The sequence below is a fragment of the Equus caballus genome, chromosome 16 (assembly GCF_041296265.1).
Source record: "Equus caballus isolate H_3958 breed thoroughbred chromosome 16, TB-T2T, whole genome shotgun sequence".
Lineage (NCBI taxonomy): Eukaryota > Metazoa > Chordata > Mammalia > Perissodactyla > Equidae > Equus > Equus caballus.
This window is the reverse complement of record NC_091699.1, coordinates 9492033-9514146: the sequence shown is the minus strand read 5'-3', so window position 1 is coordinate 9514146 and position 22114 is coordinate 9492033. Positions and strand designations below refer to the sequence as shown.

The 22114-nt window shown below is 37.5% G+C and overlaps 1 long non-coding RNA gene and 1 pseudogene across 5 annotated transcripts in view; one reads left to right on the top strand and one right to left on the bottom strand.

Moving 5' to 3' along the window:
* The window catches only part of LOC138917998 (uncharacterized), a 36437-nt gene extending 28775 nt beyond the window's left edge, over nt 1–7662 (top strand). For 2 of the 5 annotated variants that reach the window (XR_011426746.1, XR_011426749.1), the window contains exons 5-7: nt 194–260; nt 1310–1517; nt 4796–7662. This is a non-coding gene — a long non-coding RNA (uncharacterized lncRNA). Of the gene's footprint in view, nt 1–193; nt 261–1309; nt 1518–4177 lie in introns of all 5 variants that reach the window. The other 3 variants (XR_011426747.1, XR_011426748.1, XR_011426750.1) reach the window with 3 other exon arrangements.
* Nucleotides 7663–9080: 1418 nt separating this feature from the next.
* On the bottom strand, nt 9081–18918 carry LOC138918161 (transcriptional protein SWT1-like; annotated as a pseudogene).
* Nucleotides 18919–22114: the final 3196 nt, after the last annotated feature.

The window sequence follows — 22114 nt, the reverse complement described above, 5'->3', positions numbered from 1 at the left end:
TCGATAGGGTTGACGGCAGCAGTGGAGTTCCTTAACTTTTCATTTCTCTTTGGCTTTTGCACTCAACTTTTTGCTTTTCGATTTTGTCTCTTAGCTTCTCCTTGTGTCTGTCTGTCTGTCTGTCTCTCTCTCTCTCACACACACACACATGCAAAGTAACCTCATTTTTAGTTTTTTTTTTTTTTTCCTGTAGTGGTTGCCCCAAAAGAAATCCTCTCCACCGGAGCTGGTGCCTGTCACCACAGCCCATCACTGGCCTGGTAATTAAACTCTGACTGATTTATTGACTGACAGCCAACAAATCCCAATCGAGTTTTTATTATATACATACTTCCTTGGGCTAAATTCACTGAAACAACCCAGTCAGAGGCGGAGGCGAGGGGGAGAGGGAGGTCAGGGATGGTGGGGAGAAGGGTGAGCCGAACCGTATGAAAGTCTATGCCGAAACCAGCATTCATTGGCACAAGGAGACATTTTGCAAAAGAAAGAAAGAAAAAAAAAGAAAACTCAGTGCAACATCTTTTTCAAATCCAGAGTTCTGGGGAGAACAGGGGAAAAGCTGGTAAACATCATTACTTTGGCTTTAAGACTCATTTGAACCGCCTCACGTACAAAAGCGCTCTGAAGGGGAAAACAAGACGTGCTCGCAGCTAACATTACAGTCAAGTTCCAATTTTACCTAAGGGAAAGCAGCTTTATTAAAAGTCATGACTGAAATTGCATGACAGGTGCCAATATTCTCCACCCTGACAGATGGGTCAGTTTGCAAATGCCATTTTCTTGTCAGCAGTCCCTCGATGGAGTTCCTCGCATCACCATTTGTCTCTCTTCCAGCGAGATCACACATGCCCAATGTTTGCCTCCAAGCTGCGCTGCGTGGTTTGCTATGTGGAATCCTCACAATGAGACTTATTAAAAGACAGTCCATTATTTTTATTTAGAGCATTTCCAAAACAAGCGGAGCGCGCTCAGAGATAATTTAAAAATCGTGTGGCAGGTCATTTCCAGGCCAGCGTGGCTCCATTTGAAATGCATAAGAAAGTAGCGTCACATCTCGATCCTTCCAGACACACACACACACGCATACACACGTACACACTTTCCAGTTCATAACGGGCGTGATTTGAGTGACATTTAACCCTTGACAAATAACCCCCGCTGTGCAAAGCACTATTTTGCTATAAACCACAGAGCATTTCGACAGGAAGGATTGACTATTCCTGCTCCCTTTTTTCTCTAAATCTTTCTTCCTTCTCTTCTTTATTTTTTGCTTTTTATTTCTTTGCATCCCTCTTCTATTTTGTTACAGGTGGGCTTTCTCACTGCAGCAATAGATATAAAATACTCCTGATTGGCTGTATTGATGGGACATTTTCATCCTCCTGGTGGTTTCAAATACAAAGAAAAATGGTCTCTCTCCACCGTGCCTGGTTTGAACAGCAGGTAAACTCCAGCAGCCTCCTCTCCAGCCTCTGATGGAAAATTATTACAGATGAAATGATTCCGTCATGGAAATGGTAAGAGGAAAGTTTTGGCTTAAAGGATATTTGTGCTGACATGGAGGGGAGGCCGTGACACACAATGGATTCTGCCACCAGGACAGGTGTGACCCAAGCTGGCTTTGCTTTCCAGGCTGGGAAAGGGCAGAAGGCGGGGCAGCCTTTGCAGAGCTGAACAACACTGCCAATAGCAAAGATTAGAATTTACCGGCATGAAATTTGTTCTCAGGTGAACTGCTGGATTTCACGCCTCTTACTGCTTTATCTGGCAGAGTTAGATCCAAGTGAAATCTCAGTGTCGATAGGCATTGATTCTGCAGGCTCATTCCCATGCAGCATGGACACTGGTTAACCTTCTCAGACCAGGAGCAGCATTTGGCAAGTTGCCCCAGCAGCAGTCTACAGTCTGGAAAGGCAGCCATCCTGGAACAGTGGGATGCGTTTAAGTCAGCTTTGAGGTGTTGCGCACACAAGGCAGGGGCCTGGCAGAGCATTTGTGGAAGGGCTTGTACAACCTGCCCTGCCCTCATCCTGGCTCTCTCCAGAGCTATCAGGCTCTTGTTTTTATGGCCACCCTAGCGATCCTCGAAACAGTAAAAGGAAAGAAGGAGAAAATCTCGTAAAAAATTGCCACCTTACTGTCATAACCTTGAAATGACAGGTGGGCTCCAGAGGAAGGATGGTCTCCTGAGGTCCCCCTGGGTGATGGCGGGTAGACCACACCACCTTCACACCCTGGAGGAAGGTGATGGATGCAGACACTTGAAGGGGCATCTGAGTATATTCATTTGCATTTAGTATTTATTTTTTGAGAGCCTGCTAGCCTACTAAGGCAGTGTGCTCAGTGCTAGGAACCAAAGACATCAAATATGTGGTTTCTAGCTTTAAAGAGGGCACAGATATTAAACAGATAATAGGATTCCTACATTGTTTTCCTTAGTAAGTATGTGTATTTACATATCACTTCTGCTGAAACTGTTAATTAACTACTCGATATTTATTCTGCTATGGAGTGTTAGTTTTCATCCCTCCTATAGTCATTTTTATCATGTAACCAAGATGAGTACGTTTGTTGCTCTCAGTTTCACCAATTACAGCATCCTGTCATCTTTTCATTCCTACCTATGTGTTGTGCACATGTGTTGAAAGTCCACAGGAAGTGTGCTCACTAGGAATGGTACCTCTTGTTTTCCCCTGACTTTGGGACATATTCTTTTTACTACCATTTAGTTATTGACTCATCCAAGGAGAACACAAGATGTAGGATTGATTCCCTCCTTCTCATGTAGAAGCTGCCTACGCAAAGCTGGAGGGCACTGGTCTTCCTTGTTCTTCCTCCTTTCATAAAGATTGAAATTATTTGGGGGTCATTTTCATTGTTTCACTCACTTATCCGATATTTCCTTCACTTTTTCAACAAATTTTAATTGAACACTTGGGGCTTGGTGATGAACACAGACATTGGCGCTCTCATGTATCTTAAAATCCTAGGAGCTCAGGGCTGTCCTTGCCCTTGACCATTATGAAAAATTTTTAACTGCCCTATTCACCAGATTATTTGGATTTGTATGTCTGTCTATTCTTTGGTATTCCATAGTCTTTAGGAGAGGAGGTTCTGTGTTTTATTTTGGTTAAAGAAAAAAGTATTTACTTATATAATTTTGTATGATTATTTTATTTCCTCACTCAGAAGCCTTTGTTGCCTGGCAAATAAATCCAAATTCTTTTCCTTGGCCTTCAAGGTCCTTCCCTAACCTAATTATCTGGACTTTCATTTCTTGCCCCTCCTGGCTCGTCCTGTCCCACACGCTCTAGCCACTGAATCTTACAATTTGCTCAACAGGATGTGCATTTCACATCTCTGTATCTCTGTATAAACTCTAGTTTCCCCTGTAATTCATGCAGGTTAATAAAATTGTCTGTCTCTTTCAGGACCAGTCTTTACTGCCTTCTCTGACTCCTCCTCCTCCTCCCTTGTATGTGCCTCTAATACAGCACTTCTAACACTGTAGCAAACATTGTTTTTTATTCATCATGTCCCACACCAGACTGGACGCTCTCCACGGACAGGATCTGTGTCTTCTTCATTGTCTTTTATCCATAAATGTCTCCTGGAACATCTCAGTGAGCCTACATGAACATTTCCCAAATACACCTAAACCGTACCACATTATTGGCTTTCCAGGCACAATTCCCATAGCTTTGGAATGACCTCTTACGAATCTCTAGCTGCTGGAGGCTTAGTAGTTCTTGAGAAATCATTTGGAGTGGAAAATCCATTCCTGCATGAATTCCTCACATTCCTCTAGTTAGATCTGATCTTTTTCTCCTAAGAACACTCAAGAGCTTTATTTATATCTTTACAGGGACATTACCTTCCACTTAGTAATAAAGTTATTTGTGTACATACTTGTTCCCACTGGTAGATTTTAAATATCTGAAAAGGAGGTGGTTATATGCAGCTGATAGCTCTCATGGAGCATAGCACAAACACACAATGACCATCACATGGTGAGGGCACAGTGAGCCCTAATAGAAGGGTTAGGGAAGGAATTGGTGTACTATGTGTTCACATACGACTTCAACTTTATCTGTCTAAAGTCAACTTCTAAGATGACACATTATAGCAAGTTGGTCTATGTACTTTTCATTCAAGCTATTCCCCTCCTTCTCTCAAGGAAGAAGAAACCAACTGATAAGATAAAAGTGTGCTGGACTCAACACATCCGTTGAAGAACCTTTCTTGCACTCCCACTTACACTATTTCTTGAACTACTCTCAGGATCCTGATTTTAGTAACATTTGACCACCAAGAACATTAGAGTTATGAAGGTGGTAACATATAAAATACACAATTAAAAAGAGAGAGGAAAAGAAAGGGAATGAAAAAGGAAAGAATGGAGTAGCTGGAACAGGTCCACCTAACGTGTCGGGTCCCCGCATGGTCCCAGGGCCTACTGACGGGAGCTGTCAAGCGAGGACGTTTCTTTAAAATCTTGCAGGCTGTTTTGACACGTAGGAAGTGTGTAAAGATTTGTGCCTCATTTGGATCACTCACGCCCATGGAGCTATTTGTCAGACAGGCACCTGAGACCCTGCTGAACATGGTGACTGAGAAGAGAATGATTAACAACCTTTTTGAGCTTTTTCAGGAAGTAATTTTATTCACATTTCAAGAACCACAGGGTATCCCAGAATCCAAGTTCTCCTTTTCTTGTTTCTATTAGATTTATTCTTTGGCTCTATTTTAAGGTCTCCTAAAAATACTTTTAACTGCTAAATATGTCTCCTCTCAGGTCACTTACAGAGCCCCCAGTGAACTGGAACTGCCCAGCGGTGACGAGCTTCAGATCTTACCTGTACTTCCATCTCTGACAGAACTGTTTTTCATTTTCTTTTCATTTTTTTTTAACCAAAGAGTTTACAGGAACAAATCCCCCTTATTGTCTTAAAACTAAGAAGCTCAGTGGACTTGTCACAGAAGGTGAGGAGCAAAAAGAGGTAATTGGCTAAAATTCTGAAAAGAGGGACAAAAGGAGAATAAAAGAAAACAGGAGAAGTTCCCCTCTGACCAGGAGAGACCTGTGTTCACGAACTGGGCTCCATTATGCACAGCATCTTCTGTCTGCCATATGAATGGAGAATAGAAAGTGTTGGGAGAGAGAGAGAGGTGGGGCAGGCCATTAGTGGAGAAAACAGACTAGTGGAAGAGTGAGCAGAGCAGAAACTAGATGAATGAACACGTGGTTCGAGGGAAGAAGATTCTGTCCCGCTTCCTCAGGGCACGCCACACCCCTCTCCAGGCCAAGCAGTGCCTTTGCGCTGGATTAGGACTGAGAGAGGCTCAATCGAGCAAATGCTGCTCTATCTACACACAGAAATCCCTTCGTGATAAATAATCAACCTCAGTTGTTCTTTTATAATGGGTCATTAGTAACTCTGGCAAAAAAGTGCTAAGACACCAGTTCTTGCTGCTGAGTCAAGAAAAGATCCTCAGGTTTACAGAAGGTTCACTATTTCTCCCATGCTGAATCATCCCACCACTTTAGCATGCTTCTTCTTCTTGTTCCTAGTTACTACCCCACACTCAATGAAAAGAATCTTTATTACCCAAAATCCTTATTCCTAAGTATCTGAACCTGTTTGTAGATAATCTATGACTATTGAGATTGTGGAGTAAACTCAAACAAAAATGTTCCTGTCACTATATTTGCAAACCAAATTGGAAAAAAACCTTATCTAATTCAGTCAGACAATTTACCTTCAAAGCAGACAGTTTAATCCAGTCCCTCTCCCCAAAGGCCACAGTCCCGTGGCTATTATCGCTTGTTCCTGCTTTATTTGGAAGACTAGCTACTCCCTTCACTCATCACCCTCCTCCAGTCCCTAGGGGTTTGCTCTGGGAAACCAGCATTGATGACCCCGTGCTTAAGAATTCCTGTGTCTAAGGGCAAAGGAAACAGGTGGTGTATGTGTGTGCCTGTTTGTGTGTGTGTGTGTGTTTGAATCAAAGGTTTCCTCCAGAAGACCTGGAAGAGTGATGAGGACCACTCTCACTTCAGACTGCCATAGAGACCTCAAAGATCAGCCTTAAATGGCAAAGCACCAGCCAGATCTCTCAGGGAAGGAGGCTCCCTCAGCCATCACCCCAGTCCCCAGTCCCAACTAGAAGATAATTGCTTTAGCAAAGGACATGGGTGTTCTTCAAGTTTCTTGGGGAGATGCTTGGGAGGGTTACAAAGATTTGAACTTCTTTGCAAAAAGTTTTCTTTTGCCTTTGGGAAAAGCCAGACTTAGCCTGCCATGTTTTCTCCTACATGAAGTTCCCTTAGTCACCTTGTGAACCTACAGTAGTCTATGTCCCCAAAGGGTGCCTTACACAATCTCCATAATTGTATGTGGAGCCCTTTGGGGGGTTTCAGGAGATGAGCTGCAGCAAAGGCAGTGGTGGCCTTTGACTTAGGGGTTTGGGGAGGAACACGACCAATAAGGAGAAAACTCAGGAGCTGACATGAGACAGACTACTCCTTCCAAGAACCAGATGCTAATTTAGTGGTGATGGGGTGATAAGGTAGAAAATTGGGGTGTAGGGTAACAGCCCTATTTATATACCTGGCTCCTTCCACTGGACTGTCAGCTCCTGAAGAGCCAGTGCTGTGGCTTGTTCATCATAGTAGCTGAGTGTCTGGCCCAGAGTAGGGACTCAGGAAGTCTCTACTGCCTAAACTGTGAATTTTATTGAAATATGATAATTTAAACATATTTCCAAGTAGTTAAATTCTGGAACAGAAGGCACTGCTTTTTCTGGATCAATCCCTATAGATAGTACTGAATAGAATGACTCAAAGGACATCGACAGTGTGTTTTCCATTCTCTTCTCTCCCCTCCCCCAACAGCCCTTCAAAGTGTTCCTGTTCAGTTGTCTAGATCTAGATCTGGATCATCTGCATCCAGACCTGGACAGACACACTCACACTCATTATATGTTAGGGGTCTAATTCAGGCCATCTGCTCTTTCATAAAAAGTGACAGCTTTTAGATTCCTTTAATGTTTCTACTTATAAAAGATCATAGGTCTGTATAATAATTAGTCTTTTCCTACTAATTGGTGACAACTTGAATCCCCTTTTACCTGAGCATCAAAATGTTTTAAATATTAACTGAGCTTCACGACCTCTCAGTGTGCTTTGTGCCGTGTGTCTGTGGTAGAGATGGGTCAACTGGTCCACTGAAGCACCGCCCACTCCGGGGCTTGTGGGGGATCTCAGGGCCCGTCACCGACAGCATCACACAGGCCACGGGCAGCCCAGATCCAAAGCCATCTGAAAGTGGCCGTCCCTGCACTGTAGAATACTGCTGTACGTAAGACCTGGCTTTTCTCCAAACCCTGTGCCTATCCCATTTGATTTCTAAAAGTCCAGTCAGTCAAACAACTCATTTCACATTTCACTGGTGTGATCAGTCAACAGAAAGAAAGGACTCTAATCATGTATGTGCACAATTACTTCAGCAAAAGCGTGTTTTAAAGGGATTCATACCATGTGCTTGATTTAAATGTTAAATGACCTAAGCATCGTTTGGGGGAAATTTACCAATACTTTAGCTATGTCTGTGCTTATACGAGTTGATATTTTTGTAATAAAGTGCACCCATTTGTTTACTATACAGATTTATAATTAATTATGTAAAAATAATGTAATAATTACATACTACATAATATTAATTATATAATAAAATCACATAAACTCAATAATATAATTATTAAAATTATATTTTATAATTTTTATATTTTATTATATAATTATATTATTTTAATTCATTACATGTAATTAATATAACATAATTTATAGATTATATATTAAAATAAAGTCATTGTTTGTAAGAGCAATATTTTTAAAAGTATTAATATTTGTATATTGCTTTCTAGTTTAAAAGCTTGAGTAATACTGATGCAAACCATAGGCCAATTCAGGGAAATCCAGAATGTGGTATGAGCTGGAATCCACAGGACTCCGGAGGGTTATGTGAGGAAAAGTGAGCTTCCTCCGTAATCTCACCCCTTCCAGACTATATATATATATGTTAGATGAAAGCAGCATTAATATCTTATCTAGTAATTGTGATAATGAGGTTTTTTGAGCAGTTTCTGGCACACAAAACTCCCAGAATTTCCCAGATTTGAAATTAGAAGACTGTAGAAATAGAGTATTACCAGGGACAAAACTTACATAGTTTAAAAGGGGTAAAAAGTCATGACTCCTAGGCTGACTGCACAAGAATCACATGAAGACACTTGTTAAATTGGTAGGGCGATTGGCAAAGTCTGAACGAGGTCTATAGGTTCAAAAATTGTACTGTATCAGCACTGATTTCCTAACTAATTATGCTAGTTACATAAGATATCCTTATTCTTTAGGAAATTTATATGGAAGTATTTAGGGGTAAAGGAGCATCAGACCCACAACACACTCTTAAAGAGTTCAGAAAAAAATGTGGATAGGTAAGTTGATAGACAGGTAGGCAGGTAGAAAGGGAAAACAATGAAGCAAATGTGCTAAGATGTAACATCAGGAAACCGGGTAAAGGATATATACGGGAATTCTTTGTACTACTCTTGCAAATTTTTTCTAAGTTTTAAATTATTTCAAAATAAAAAGTAAAACAAGAACAACAACATTACTGGGCACCACTGCCAGAAATTTGACTCAGTAACGTCTGATAAAGGCTTGGCATCTGCATGTTTTAAAAAATTTCCAGAGTATTTTGATGCATGTTTTGATCCCCTGGTCTGGAGCACTGGAAAATGAACAATCAAACAACACTGCACAGCTTTCTTCCATCCATAAATGAAATAATATAAAATCCCAGCACTGCTGTGACACGGCTTCCATAGGAGGATGTGTGTTTTATAACTTATAATAATAACTGTTTACTCTCCATTCAATTCACTTAGTATTTGCTTAATGCCTTTAGTACATTAGAATAAGTTAGAATGAAAATATCCTTTACCTGCTGTTGTCTGCTAAATACATTTTTAGAAGGTATGTGATTAGCTACTCTAAACAGCATTCCAAAGGTATCTTACCTCTGTAAATGTTTGGAGCAGTTTACTTGAGCAAAGGCCTGTGGAAGAATACCATCATAATGCGACCTTGTGCTGAAAGCATGTAAAAACTCTTAGAATCCTGAAGCAGGAATTCCACTGTTGTAAAATCCACTGCACTGTTAGCTGGAAACTGAAAATTAAGAAGGAAAAAACACATAAGAATGAGTATACAACACAAAAACATCTTTGTAAAGCCAATCTAATATTAATTATGGAAGTTAAGAAGAGTACGCATTCACACCTACATGCCACTCCTAATTTATCGCTCTGGTGTAAAAAGCAACAATTAAACAGGCTTTGTTGGAGATAAAGTTCTTGGAGTTGCTTCTGGTATTGTGTATTCAGATTCCAGGAGTTCCCTAAACACGGTCAACTTCAAAGTAAAAGTTAAGTGAAAGAACATTATCCTCTTCAGAAAAGAGAGAGCATCACCAAATGAGTTAAACAACAGATTTTGAAAACTGAGGTTGTTTCATACACAAATTACTGTGGAGGCATTGGAAGAGTCACATTTTGGTGGTAGGCGTGTAAGTTCTATGTGGTACCTCTCAATCAACTCAGTTATCACGTTGAGATTTACCTTCAAATTCCATTACATGAAATGTAATACTAGGTTTATTGAAAATAATGTGTGCTCTCTCTCTGCACAACACAACTTCAGCAAAAAATAAACAATTTGGGTAAAAGTGAGCTGTGGGCAAAAGAAGCTGGCAGAATTTTTGTCCCCTGTAAATTAGTAAAGTGAGTTAATCTACAAATAATGATTTAATGGTATAACAATTTTCTCTCAAGAAACTAAATTACTTACATTAAATTCTCAAACCAATTAGAGGTTAGTGGCAATAATTTCAAAGATTTAAAAAGTTAAGAACAGTGAAGATAAGTAACTTTCTAATGTCACCAAAACTCAGATCAGAAAAAATTCTTTCCATTACTAAGATAGAATGCTACATAGTTTTCAAAGGCATTTAGAATAACCATGCTACAATGTGTTTGTTTTGTTTTCTTTTAATGTTCATCGTTTCAGAGACTCTGTTATATTCTGAAACATCAGCATAGTTTTTTTACTGGAACTGTGAGGTAAAGTAACAGAGTTCCTCTGTTTTTCTTTTTTTTCTTTTTGAGGAAGATCAGCCCTGAGCTAACATCTGCCAATCCTCTTTTTGCTGAGGAAGACTGGCCCTGAGCTAACATCCGTGCCCATCCTTCTCTACGTTCTATGTGGGACGCCTACCACAGCATGGCTTGCCAAGCGGTGGCATGTCCGCACCTGGGATCCAAACCAGCGAACCCCAGGCCGCCAAAGCGGAATGTGCACTTAACTGCTGCACCACCGGGCCGGCCCCCAGAGTTCCTCTGTATCACTTACACAAGAAGCATTTGTTTATGAAATACTGAAAGATGAAATGAAAATAAAAAGATTTTAATACTTAATTATACAACATTCAGAAATTCTAATCTAATCTGATGGTTATAGCCAAGCTTCTGGCTTCTCCTTTATCAAACAAACACTATTATTTCCTTACAAAACACTTTTAGTTGGGGGCTGGCCCAGTGGCACAGCAGTTAAGTTCGCATGTTCTGCTCCTTGGCGGCCCGGGGTTCGCCGGTTCGGATCCCGGGTGCGGACAGGGCACTGCTTGGCAAGCCATGCTGTGGCAGGCGTCCCACATATAAAGTAGAGGAAGATGGGTACAGATGTTAGCTCAGGGCCAGGCTTCCTCAGTAAAAAGAGGAGGACTGGCAGTAGTTAGCTCAGGGCTAATCTTCCTCAAAAAAAAAACCAAAAACACATTTTTAGTTATTTTTTAAATCAATGAGTTTAAATTCCTGTGGGAAAAGAGAGATGAGAGATGCTACACATAGGACAGCATGTAGACTAGATGAATCCAGTAAGTCTCCTGAGGAGGAGAAACTGGACACAACTTCTTTTAAGGGTGCTTCTCCAAGGCAGTCAGTGTTCAGGAGGGCTTACATTCTTGAATCAATCATTTGACTTCTGTCATACAAAAATCCTTTACTAAGATTTGGGCAAAAGGGAAATAAACATAAATTCAGTACTTAGACACAACGTAAAGAAATCTACACGGTTTAAACAGTTTAATGCTTATATAGGTCAATAATTATTTAGATTAAAGTAAATATAGATAACAAAGCCAGAAAAAACTATTAGTCATTTTCCATACAATTTTCTATGAATGGATCTAAGGATACGAGTTTGCTATACTGAAGTTAAACACATATGCATAACTCAACAGCTGAGGATACTATTAAAAGATATTAAACAAGGGGCTGGCCCCGTGGCGGAGTGGTTAAGTTTGCGCACTCCGCAGCAGGCGGCCCGGTGTTTCGTTGGTTCGAATCCTGGGCGCGGACATGGCACTGCTCATCAGACCACACTGAGGCAGCGTCCCACATGCCACAACTAGAAGAACCCACAACGAAGAATACACAACTATGTACCGGGGGGCTTTGGGGAGAAAAAGGAAAAAATAAAATCTTTAAAGAAAAAAAAAGATATTAAACAAAATCATAAACTGTGATTTTTCCAATTCAAAATTATTTTGGAGCAGAAGGCACTTTTGTACTTCTATTATGTATTCTTCACAAGTCAGTAAACATTAGGCATCAGATTCTTCTAGACCAAGGGTCAATAAATTACACACACAATGATTCCAAAAATGACTTTTTAGCAGAAGCAAAAGTCACCATCTTTTCACTTCTCTCCCTACTGCCAGTTAGAGCTGCTGCCCACTACCTCTGAGCTGCGTGTAAGAGTGAAACACGGCCCACCGCTGGAAAACAGACAGATGGAAGATGGCAACCAGATACCCTCTGTTTGAAACCAAATCTCGTTCAAGATCATACACGGTTTATGGATTTTCTCTTTTGAGAGACTCCACTAAATTATGCCCCTAGTAAAAGATATGAAAAGTGTTTCTATATATCTTGTAAAACTGCTTTGAAGACATGTCCAGTAGGTTGTTCCATGTCCCTTAAATAATAATACCCCTAATAAATAAGTTCCATAAGTTAAAGACAATGCCTGGAAAGTATCTTTATTTTAAAAATTGGTAACTTTTAAAAAGAGACATTCATGCAACATCTACCACGTATAAGTCATAAGTCGCTAATTAGGAGCTTTAAATCCCCTGGAGGAATTTTTAAAAATATAAAAATTTTCAAAGAGTTTACACTTCAGGGGAAAGAGAGAGAGAACTGGTATACCTACTATAGAATACGTTTTTGCTTTTGTTCTGTCTTAGCTTCCAGGAAGCTGAGTGTTCAAATCTGTATTCAAGTGATGCAATAATTGTTTGCATATGTTTTACGGTAAAGCTATCTTTCTGATTCTTTATTACCTGGCTCTTGTGCCTTTAAACCTAACTTAAACCCTCTTGTAATCAGATTGTTATTTAATAGCCCTCATACTCACAGTTACTTTTTAAAAGTTGACAGGATATAAGTAATAAATAAAGTAATACATAGAATAAATAGATCACTTCATGTTAGGAGTTCAAAAAAATCAAGAACTGAACATCCTAGTAATGGTTACACTTTGCTTTTTATTTGTTTGTTTTTTGAGGAAGATTAGCCCTGAGCTAACATCTGCTGCCAATCCTCCTCTTTTTGCTGAGGAAGACTGGCCCTGAGCTAAGATCCGTGTCCATCTTCCTCCACTTTACATGTGGGATGCCTGCCACAGCATGGCTTGCCAAGCGGTGCCATGTCTGTACCCGGGATCCGAACCGGCACCTGGAATCTGAACTGGCAAAGCCCGGGTGGCCAAAGTGGAACTTGTGAACTTAACCACTGCGCCACGCCACGGGGCTGGCCCCTACACTTTGCTTTTTAAAGGTACAGCAATACATACCTGTTTGACTCTGGATAAATCACTTACCCTCTCAGGGCTAGTTTTCTTCATCATACAACAATGGGCTTTAATAACATTAGATCAGTGCTTTTCACATCTTTTTCTTCTTAGCAGAGAAACTTTCTTTTTCAAATCTTACATGGAATTTCCAAAGATAAACAGATAAAAGGAAGCTGCATGACTAAAGTCGGAGTTGAGGGCCAGAGGCCACTTACCAGGCTCCCCATTCACCAACCTTTCCTCCTCCAGTCTGTGGCAACTCCAGAGGTGCTGCAAGAGGTTCTGTACCACGTACTTTAAAAGCCACCAACTAAGTGCTGGAATATAGTCTTTGGTGGTTCTAAAATTCACTACGCACCACAGCCAAAGCTTTCCTATTCCTTATCCCTACAGCTTAGATAGAAACCTTGATACATTATTTTTAAAATTAGTACATGAAATGTGGTCAGAGTTTGCATGTTAAACCTAATGAGAAATTAAAAAAAATCTAAATAATTCTATTTGTATATCTGAATAAACTGTAAAATATGGTTTAAAAAGTTTTAAACATTATTAAAAATTATATATTCACAACATCCAGTAACATCAACAATGATACCATTAAGAGTCATAAGCTCTGTTCAACCAGCTGTCACAAATTCCTATTTGAAATTAGAATTAAAAATGAATAATTAAGAAGTAAATGACAAATTTTTTATTACTTCATCTTCACATCCCATGGAATATATCTCCTAGTCTCACTTTAACACAACACTGCTAAATACAAAATAAAAGATTCATACCTTTGTAGAGATTTTCATATAGGCTCTCAATGGTTAAAAGCAAGTTCTTTTCCATAACTAATCCAAATATAGCCAACCAATGTTTTCTAAAGCACTGTAACAAATGTATTAGAGTCCATGGTGGTTTCAAGTACAGCATCTAAAAAGTATTTAGAAAAAAATAGCATCTATTGATTGATTTATTATTCCTATTATTAAAAAGTACCTATTCAGGAATTCCTACATACATTTTTGGGCAAAATATAGTTAAATTCTTTTTAAACTAAAAAGATGTTTTATTAAAGCCAATCATAATCTTAAAGGCTAATTCCATTGCAAATTGCTTTTGTAAAATTCATATTTGTATTAGTCCTTATAGTTTCAGAAACTATATGTGTGAAAAGCAAGCACAGTTCTAATTGGAAAAAGCATAGTTTTAACCAGCAAAGGGCATCAATCTACTTTTCAACACAGTCATTTCTTTGAGGAAATCAGTCTAGTTATTTCATATAATTGGAAAAAATCTATATAGAAAAAGTTGTCAACTATGCTCGACACTTGCTACACTCTTGCAAAGACATGTATAAAAAGAGACTGAGGGGCTGGCCCCGTGGCCAAGTGGTTAAGTTCTCCCGCTCCGCTGCAGGCAGCCCAGTGTTTCGTGAGTTCGAATCCTGGGCGCGGACATGGCACTGCTCATCAAGCCACGCTGAGGCGGAATCCCACGTGCCACAACTAGAAGGACCCAAAACTAAGAATATACAACTATGTACTGGGGGACTTTGGGGAGAAAAAGGAAAAAAATAAAATCTTTCAAAAAAAAAAAAGATTGATCACTTAGTACCTCAAGACGTCAGCATGGCCTTTTTGGAAGCATTCACATGCAATGATTTTCCTAGACTCTATTAGGAAATATCTAATTTATGTCAACCCTCCTAGAAGCATCTGATCATTCTTCATCTTGGTTCAACACTTGATAATAACCAAGCAGCAAACACATCATATTGGCAAACATTAGCATCTCCGTGAACATCTGGAATAGATACAGTCTATAGTTGATGGGGAATAATGTTTCTCCCAGCTATAAATGTCAACAGCAAACAAACCTTAAACTAAACTAAAAAGGCCACTATTGCCAAATGCTGTGTTTTACTGATTGCAGAAAAGATGTGAGTCTAAAGAAAATTCAAGATATCTTGCTAATAAGATCAAATTTATACTCTGATTCTCATATTTACATGACATAAGCCAAAATATATACTTCTTTGAATACATATTGCTAGGGGAATTCCCTATACAAGACAGTTTGACTCACATATGAGAGAAATTTTTCTGAATTCAACTTCAGCTCCATGAGGCAAGGTGTTTGACACTAGGAGATTCACAATAAATATTTGTTCACTGAAAAAATGAATAAAATATAGTCCTGGTCTTTAGGAAATGTCCATCAATTAATTTTCAAAAAGTATTTTCAAAAACTTCAAAAAAAAACCATAATATTATATAGATTAGTACAATGAAGCTTACACATTTTATACAAGAAATATTTCTTAAAGTAAGGTAACAAATCTTTAGCAATAAAAGAGAAATTTTCAACTATTAGGGTTGAAATAATCACCTCCATCCAAAGGTTTCCAAAAGCAATTTTCATTTCTGTTTCTAATATTGAAGATAAAGTTGTTCCAAGAGATTTTTCAAGGTCAGATATGATGCTTTCAAGTAGAATGAGTAGTCCAGAATTTGTAGATTCTTCCTCATAGCTCTCTTCCAAAGGTGCTGCTTCTTTAAAAAAACCAGTTACAGGCTTTATTTAGGACACGAATAGTAAACATTTCACATATACAGTTAGTATTAAGCCATAATTAATAAATACTTTATGTATATAATTAGTATTTGAATTACTTGGAAAACAAACCAATACTTTCTTTAGAAACATGTATCTCTAGTATACTTGTTTTAGATGCAAGATAAATATACTATGTTAGCCAATGCTTTATCTTTTTGACAAAAGGCAACTAAATATTTTTACTAAAATAGAAATTTAAGAAATGAGTGTGATATTTTAACTACAATTTTATTTTTATTTTCCAAAAAAGGAAAAATTCAAAAAATGCTTTACATATATTTATAATAGAAAACCAAGAACTATGGATCAAAATGTTTTGCTTCCAAAAATAGTATATTTTTCCAATTGCTGCTCACATCAAGAAGGATGAAATATGTTATGAAAGCACCAAAATCTCCAGCTTAACTGCCTTTACACCCTCTCCTTTTAAAATGAGCTTTTATTATTTTAATTAATATCATTTCATTAACATTACTATTTTGATACCTGAAAAGAACTGCAATTTCTTTATTGGAAAATTCAAAATATTAAGTGGTTTATCTCTAGACATACAAACTAAGGATTAAAAATGACAGTCATATAATGGGCAAACTGAAAGTATGTGACCCCTGAAAAACCATACACTGGAATATCCTGTTACCTCTAATAAATGCCATTTTGAATTTTATGACAAAAGAAATTTTATTACCAAAAAGGTCAAAAAAGTAGCATGTGTACATATGAATTTTTCTATAATTATATGTAAAAGGTACATACAATATTAGAGATTTCAATAATTACACTCCCCACAGAGGAAAAAGGTGGGATGTATTTTTAAATTATGTCAGATTTAATATAATATACCATCAAATAACAAGCTATAGAACAGATTATTCTGGTCAAGAAAAAGAGATTAAACAACAGTATGGCCTTTAGCTTTTTTAAGTATTAGTTTAAAATTAAAAAATAATTATTACTAGAGTCCCTCAAGTTTCTCTATTACTGAGTTTTTACTGTATTAATAGAAGGTTATGAATATAAGGCTAATTGTAGAAAGAAACAAAAAAATTCTCTCCACCTCAAATGAATATTTCCTGTAGCTACTATTAATTTAAAAGCCATACTCTTCAAGGTACAAAATAGCATGCATACAGTGATTATAAATATGTAAAAATGTGAGTGTGCAGACAAAAATTCAAATTAATTTGTAAAAGTGTATGTAGAAGGCAATAATGTTAATTATGTTTTCTTTTGGATTACCATTATAGCATTCATTTATTTCTACCATTTATGTGCCAGCAAATATTCCAAACAATGTTATTTTAAATGTACAAGATGAAAATTTACTATTAATTCCAATTGTTATCAATAATCTTAGTATATAAAATAAGATATATTTCTAATTATTTGTAGTAAGAATACTACCTGCTTTCAATTGTTGCTTAGATATACAGGGCTGATGACATACATCTGTGTTCAGAGATAAGTTTAACAACTCTGCACTCAATTATTCTTTACTGAGTGACTTCACACCACTTATTAGGCCTTTGTTTCTTAAATTTCTATCATACCTAAGGTTGAGGTTAGGAGTAAAAAATATTTTATTTTTTGTAAGATAAATCACACAGCAACTCAAAATACATGGGATCTAATCAGAGGTTGGTGATTCTCAGCATACATATTAACAAAGGATAGCAATTTTTTTAACAGAAAAGATAAAGGAATTAACACATAGCAGAGGCACATCATATGAGTTTTTGAGGATAATAATAATTATTATATATCAAAAGTTTTCCTGGTACCAGGCACTGTTCTAAGCACTTTACACATATCAATCCATTTAATTCTCACAACAAACCTCCTAGGTGGGAGTGGTACTAATCTTATCGCCATTTCACAGATGAGAACCTGAGGTGTAAAAAGTTTAAGTAACTTGTCCAAAGTTATACCTGGTACGTGGAAGCCAGATTTGAACACAAGAATATGATCATCCAAAAAGAAATAAATAGAGAGCCACAGTAAGAGAAATAATTTACACAGGGCAGGCAATTACAAATTTAGTCTGAGGGAGCATAAGACAAATGGTGTAAATTTGCTATTTGCAGAAAGAAGTCGGTATAATTAGAGCATAGTGCAGGAGACCAATTTACGTGGCTAGAGAGAAAGGCAAGGACCTTAACAAATGCAAAGACATTTTTAAGGGCTTCAATGGGGAAGTGACATGATCACATCTGTGTCTGTTAAATTGTTATTCTGGAGTCCAGCAGGCTTCCGGCTTTTGTTAATGGCAGAACAGCTTGATCAGACTAACTTTCCCACAGATGAGAATTAGAAAATCTGAACAACAACAGAAAACTATCTGAAGGCTCTCGAGAGCACTAAAATGTAGGCAGAAGCTAGAAGAGGGTCTACCCTCAAGACAGACACTACACTGGTGAAAACAAGAAGTTTCTATCTTTTCGCCTGAGGGCATTCCCCAATTCATCAACGGCTTATGACAGAAAGCCACAGTCTTAGTGGCTTGAAATGTCAGAAGACAATGTTCAGGACTGGCCAGGGCAGATAGAAAGTTAAAGGCGAAACTGAAGAAGGGAGGAAACCACAGAGTAGGTGAGCCCTAAAAGCTGCACATAAATTCTGCCTAGAAAAAACAACACACTGCCAAGAGATGAAGCAATCAACAGAACCAGATTCTGATATGACACAGATGTTGAAGGTATCTGATTGGGAATTTAAAATAATTTTGATTAATATGCTAAAGGATATGGAAAAGTTAATGGAAAAGGTAAATAGCATGCAAAATCAAATGGGCAGTTTCCGCACAGATGAAAATTATAAGAATCAAATGGAAGTGGCTAGCAATTAAAAAAAAAGCAGTTATCAGAAATGAAGAATGCCTTTGACAGGCTCCTCAGCAGACTTGAAATACGTGAGGAAAGAAAAACAAATTTGAAGACAAGTCAACAGAAATTACCCAAACTGAAACAAAAAGAGACTAAAAGGTTAAAAAAAAACCCAGAGCTGTGGGACAACATCAAACAGTCTAACATACACACATGTATTAGTTATCTACTGCTGTGTAACAAGTTATCCCAAAACTTAGCAACTTAAAACAAGCATTTATTCTCTCACAGCTCCTAAGAGTCAGGAATCTAGGAGCAACCTGACTGGATGGTTCTGGCTCAAGTTCTCTCACAAGGCAGGAGCATGGTATTGCCTAGGGTTGCAGCCATTTCAAGGTTAGTTGGCACTCATTCATGTGGCTGTTGGCAGGCCTCAGGCCCTCACTGGTTCTTGGCTGGAGGCTTCAGTTTCTCACTATGTGGGCCTCTCCAGAGGGCTGCTCACATCATGGCAGCCTGCTTCCCCAGAAGAAGTGATCCAAGAGAGAGAGGAAGAAAGAGAGTGACCAAGAAGGAAGTCCCAGTCTTTTATAACCTAATCGCAGAAGTAACATTATCAGTTCTGATGCCTGCTCTTTATTATGCAGTCAACTGAGCCTGGTATGGTGGAGGAGGGGACTACACATAGGCTTTAATACTAAGAGGCAGAGATCATTGGGGTGATCTTGGAGGCTGGCTACTACAATGTAATTCTGTAATAACAGAGGACAAAAGAGGGAATGGAGCAGAAGAAATATCTGAAGAAATAACGACTAAGAATTTTTCAAAACTAAAGACAGGCACCAAACTACAGATCCAAGAAGCTCAGAGAACATCAAACAGCATAACTTCCCTCTTCTCTACCCTGCCCCCACATACACAAACACACACCTGGGCACATCTGCTAAAAACTGCTAAAACAAACTGCTAAAAAAGCAAAAGACAAAGAAAAAAATCCTGAAAACAATGAGAGGGAAAAAAGACACATTATATAAAGAGGAATCAAAACAATTATAGCAGACTTCTCATCAGAAACCACACAAGCTAGAAGAAAATGGAGTGACATCTTTGAAATACCAGAAGAAAAAAAAGTCAACCCAGAATTGCATATCCAGCAAAAATACCTTTCAAAAATAAATAATAAATAATGACATTATCAGGCAAACAAAACTAGAAAATTCATTGCCAACAAACTTACACATGTCAAAGAAAGTTGTTTAGGCAGAAAGAATATGATACCAGACAAAAACCTGAATCTATAAAAAGCAATGAAAAGTGCTAAAAATGGAATGAAAGATTAAAATATTCATTTTTTTATTTTTAAATGCTTTAAACAGTAAATGACTGAAGCAAAAATAGTAGCAAAGTACTATGTGTTTATTATTTCATAAAGGTAAAATATATGACAATGACATCACAAAGCATGAGAGAAAGAAATTGGGAATATACTGTTATAAGATCCTTACACCTCATGTGAAGCAATATAATATTATTTGAAAGTAGGCTTGGATCAAATAAAGACGTATATTGTAAACACTAGGGAAACCATTAAAAAGTTTTTTCAAAAAGGTATAAATAAATCAATAATGGAGATAAAATGGCACCATAAAAAATAACCTAAGAAAGAAAAAGAGAAGAAAAGAGCAGATGAAACAAATAGAAAATAATTAGCAAAATGGTAGATTTTGATCCAACCAAATAAATCAATGATATAAACTCATCAATTAAAAGACAAAAATTGTCAGCTTGGACAAAAGTACCAACTCTATGCCATCCTCAAAAAAACTAAAGACTCAGATAGTAAATAGATGTAAATAGATGGAAAAAGATATACCACATAAATACTAACCAAAACAAAACTGGAATAGTGATCTTAACACTAAACAAAGGAGACTTCAGAACCAGGAATATTGTCAGAAACAAAGAGAGATATTATATAATGAGAAAGGGGTAAATTCTCCAAGAAGAGAATCCTAAATAATCCTAAATTTGTATCCATCTTACTACAGAGTTTCATAATATATGAAGTAAAACAAATAGAACTGAAAAGAGAAGTAAACAAATCCACAATTATAGTTGGAGATTTCCATACTCTTCTCTCAGTAATCGTAGAATAAGTAGACAGATAATCAGAAAAGTTATAGAAGACCCAAACAACACTATCAACCAACTTGACCTAATGGAAGTTTATAGAATACTCCACCCACAAGAGCAGAATATACATTCTTTTTAAGTGCACATAAAACATTCACCAACGTAGACCATATTCTTGGCCATAAAACAAACTTTAACAAATTTAAAAGAATAGAAATCCTATAAATTATGTTTTCAAGCCATAGCAGAATTAAAGTACAGATAAATAACAAAAAGATAACTGGAAAAATTGCAAATATTTGGAATTAAGCAGCAAACATCTAAATGACCTATGGGTCAAAAAGGAAATCATAAGGGAAGTTATAAAGGATATTGAATTGAATAAAAATAAACAAACAACATATCAAAATTTGTGGGATGCAGCTAAAGCAGTGCTTAAAAAGAAATCTACAGCAGTCTCAAATAAATGACTTAAGCTTCCACCTTTAGAAACCAGAAAAAGAGCACAAAGGGGCAATGGAAGTGTTCTATATATCAAGGAGGATGCAGGCTACACCAGTGTACCCACTGTCAACATTGTAGAGTTAAGATTTGTGCATTTTAATATTGTATGTTCTTCCTCAAAAAAAAAAAAGAACTGTATGAAGATAACCATATGGGGAACAGAGAGTGGATGGAAATATAGATAGAAGACGGCAGAATTACGGTAATTGTTGCAGCTGGGTACTTTGGAGTTTATCAGCTCTCTTTCATTTTGAATATGTTGAAATTCTCCATAATGAAATTTTTTAAATTAAAAATTTAAAAATACCATTATTACTTTTTGAAGAGTAAATGAAGGAGAGCTAGTGTAGAAGTAGAGAGCATAATTAATCTTAGAGTAGAAAAGGAAGAAAAGAGGAAAAATAACATGGCTTGACATAGGATGGTGGCAGGGGAGATAAAGAAAAGACCATACAAGACTCGCGAATTGACTGGATATAGATTATGAGGGGAAGCCAGGTATCAAAAATGACTCCGAGTTTTCTGGCTTTAGCAAATGGGTGGAAGGTGGGACTTTTTGTTCAGATGGAAACAGTTTAGAAGGAAAGATCAGGAGTTCGTTTCTGGAGACAGTACGTCCCAGATGTCTGTGAGACATCCAAGTAGAGATATCAAATAAGTAGATGAATGTACTAGTCTAGAGTTTAGAAGAGAGATATGGACTGAAGTTACTAACAAGGGGTTGCTGGCCCATATTTAGGATTGTAAATGTAAGTAGAGCACTTAGAATGAGGTATAGTATATAGTATGATAGAAGGGTTCTCCTTTACTATCATTATCAATTAATATTAATTATCATCTTCATCATCCATTTAAGCAATATAAATGTATCCTTATAATAAGGAGGTGTGACTTACACAGTAGGCATGACTATCACCCTTTATAGGAAAAAATAAAAATAAAAACAGGCTCATGTGGAGCATGCTAACGCCAGAATGAAAAGTAAGGTGTGACGCATGGATAAGGATAACAGATTGGAGGTTACCAGAGAAGGGGATTCGGGGAGGGTGAAAGGGGTAAATGGACACAT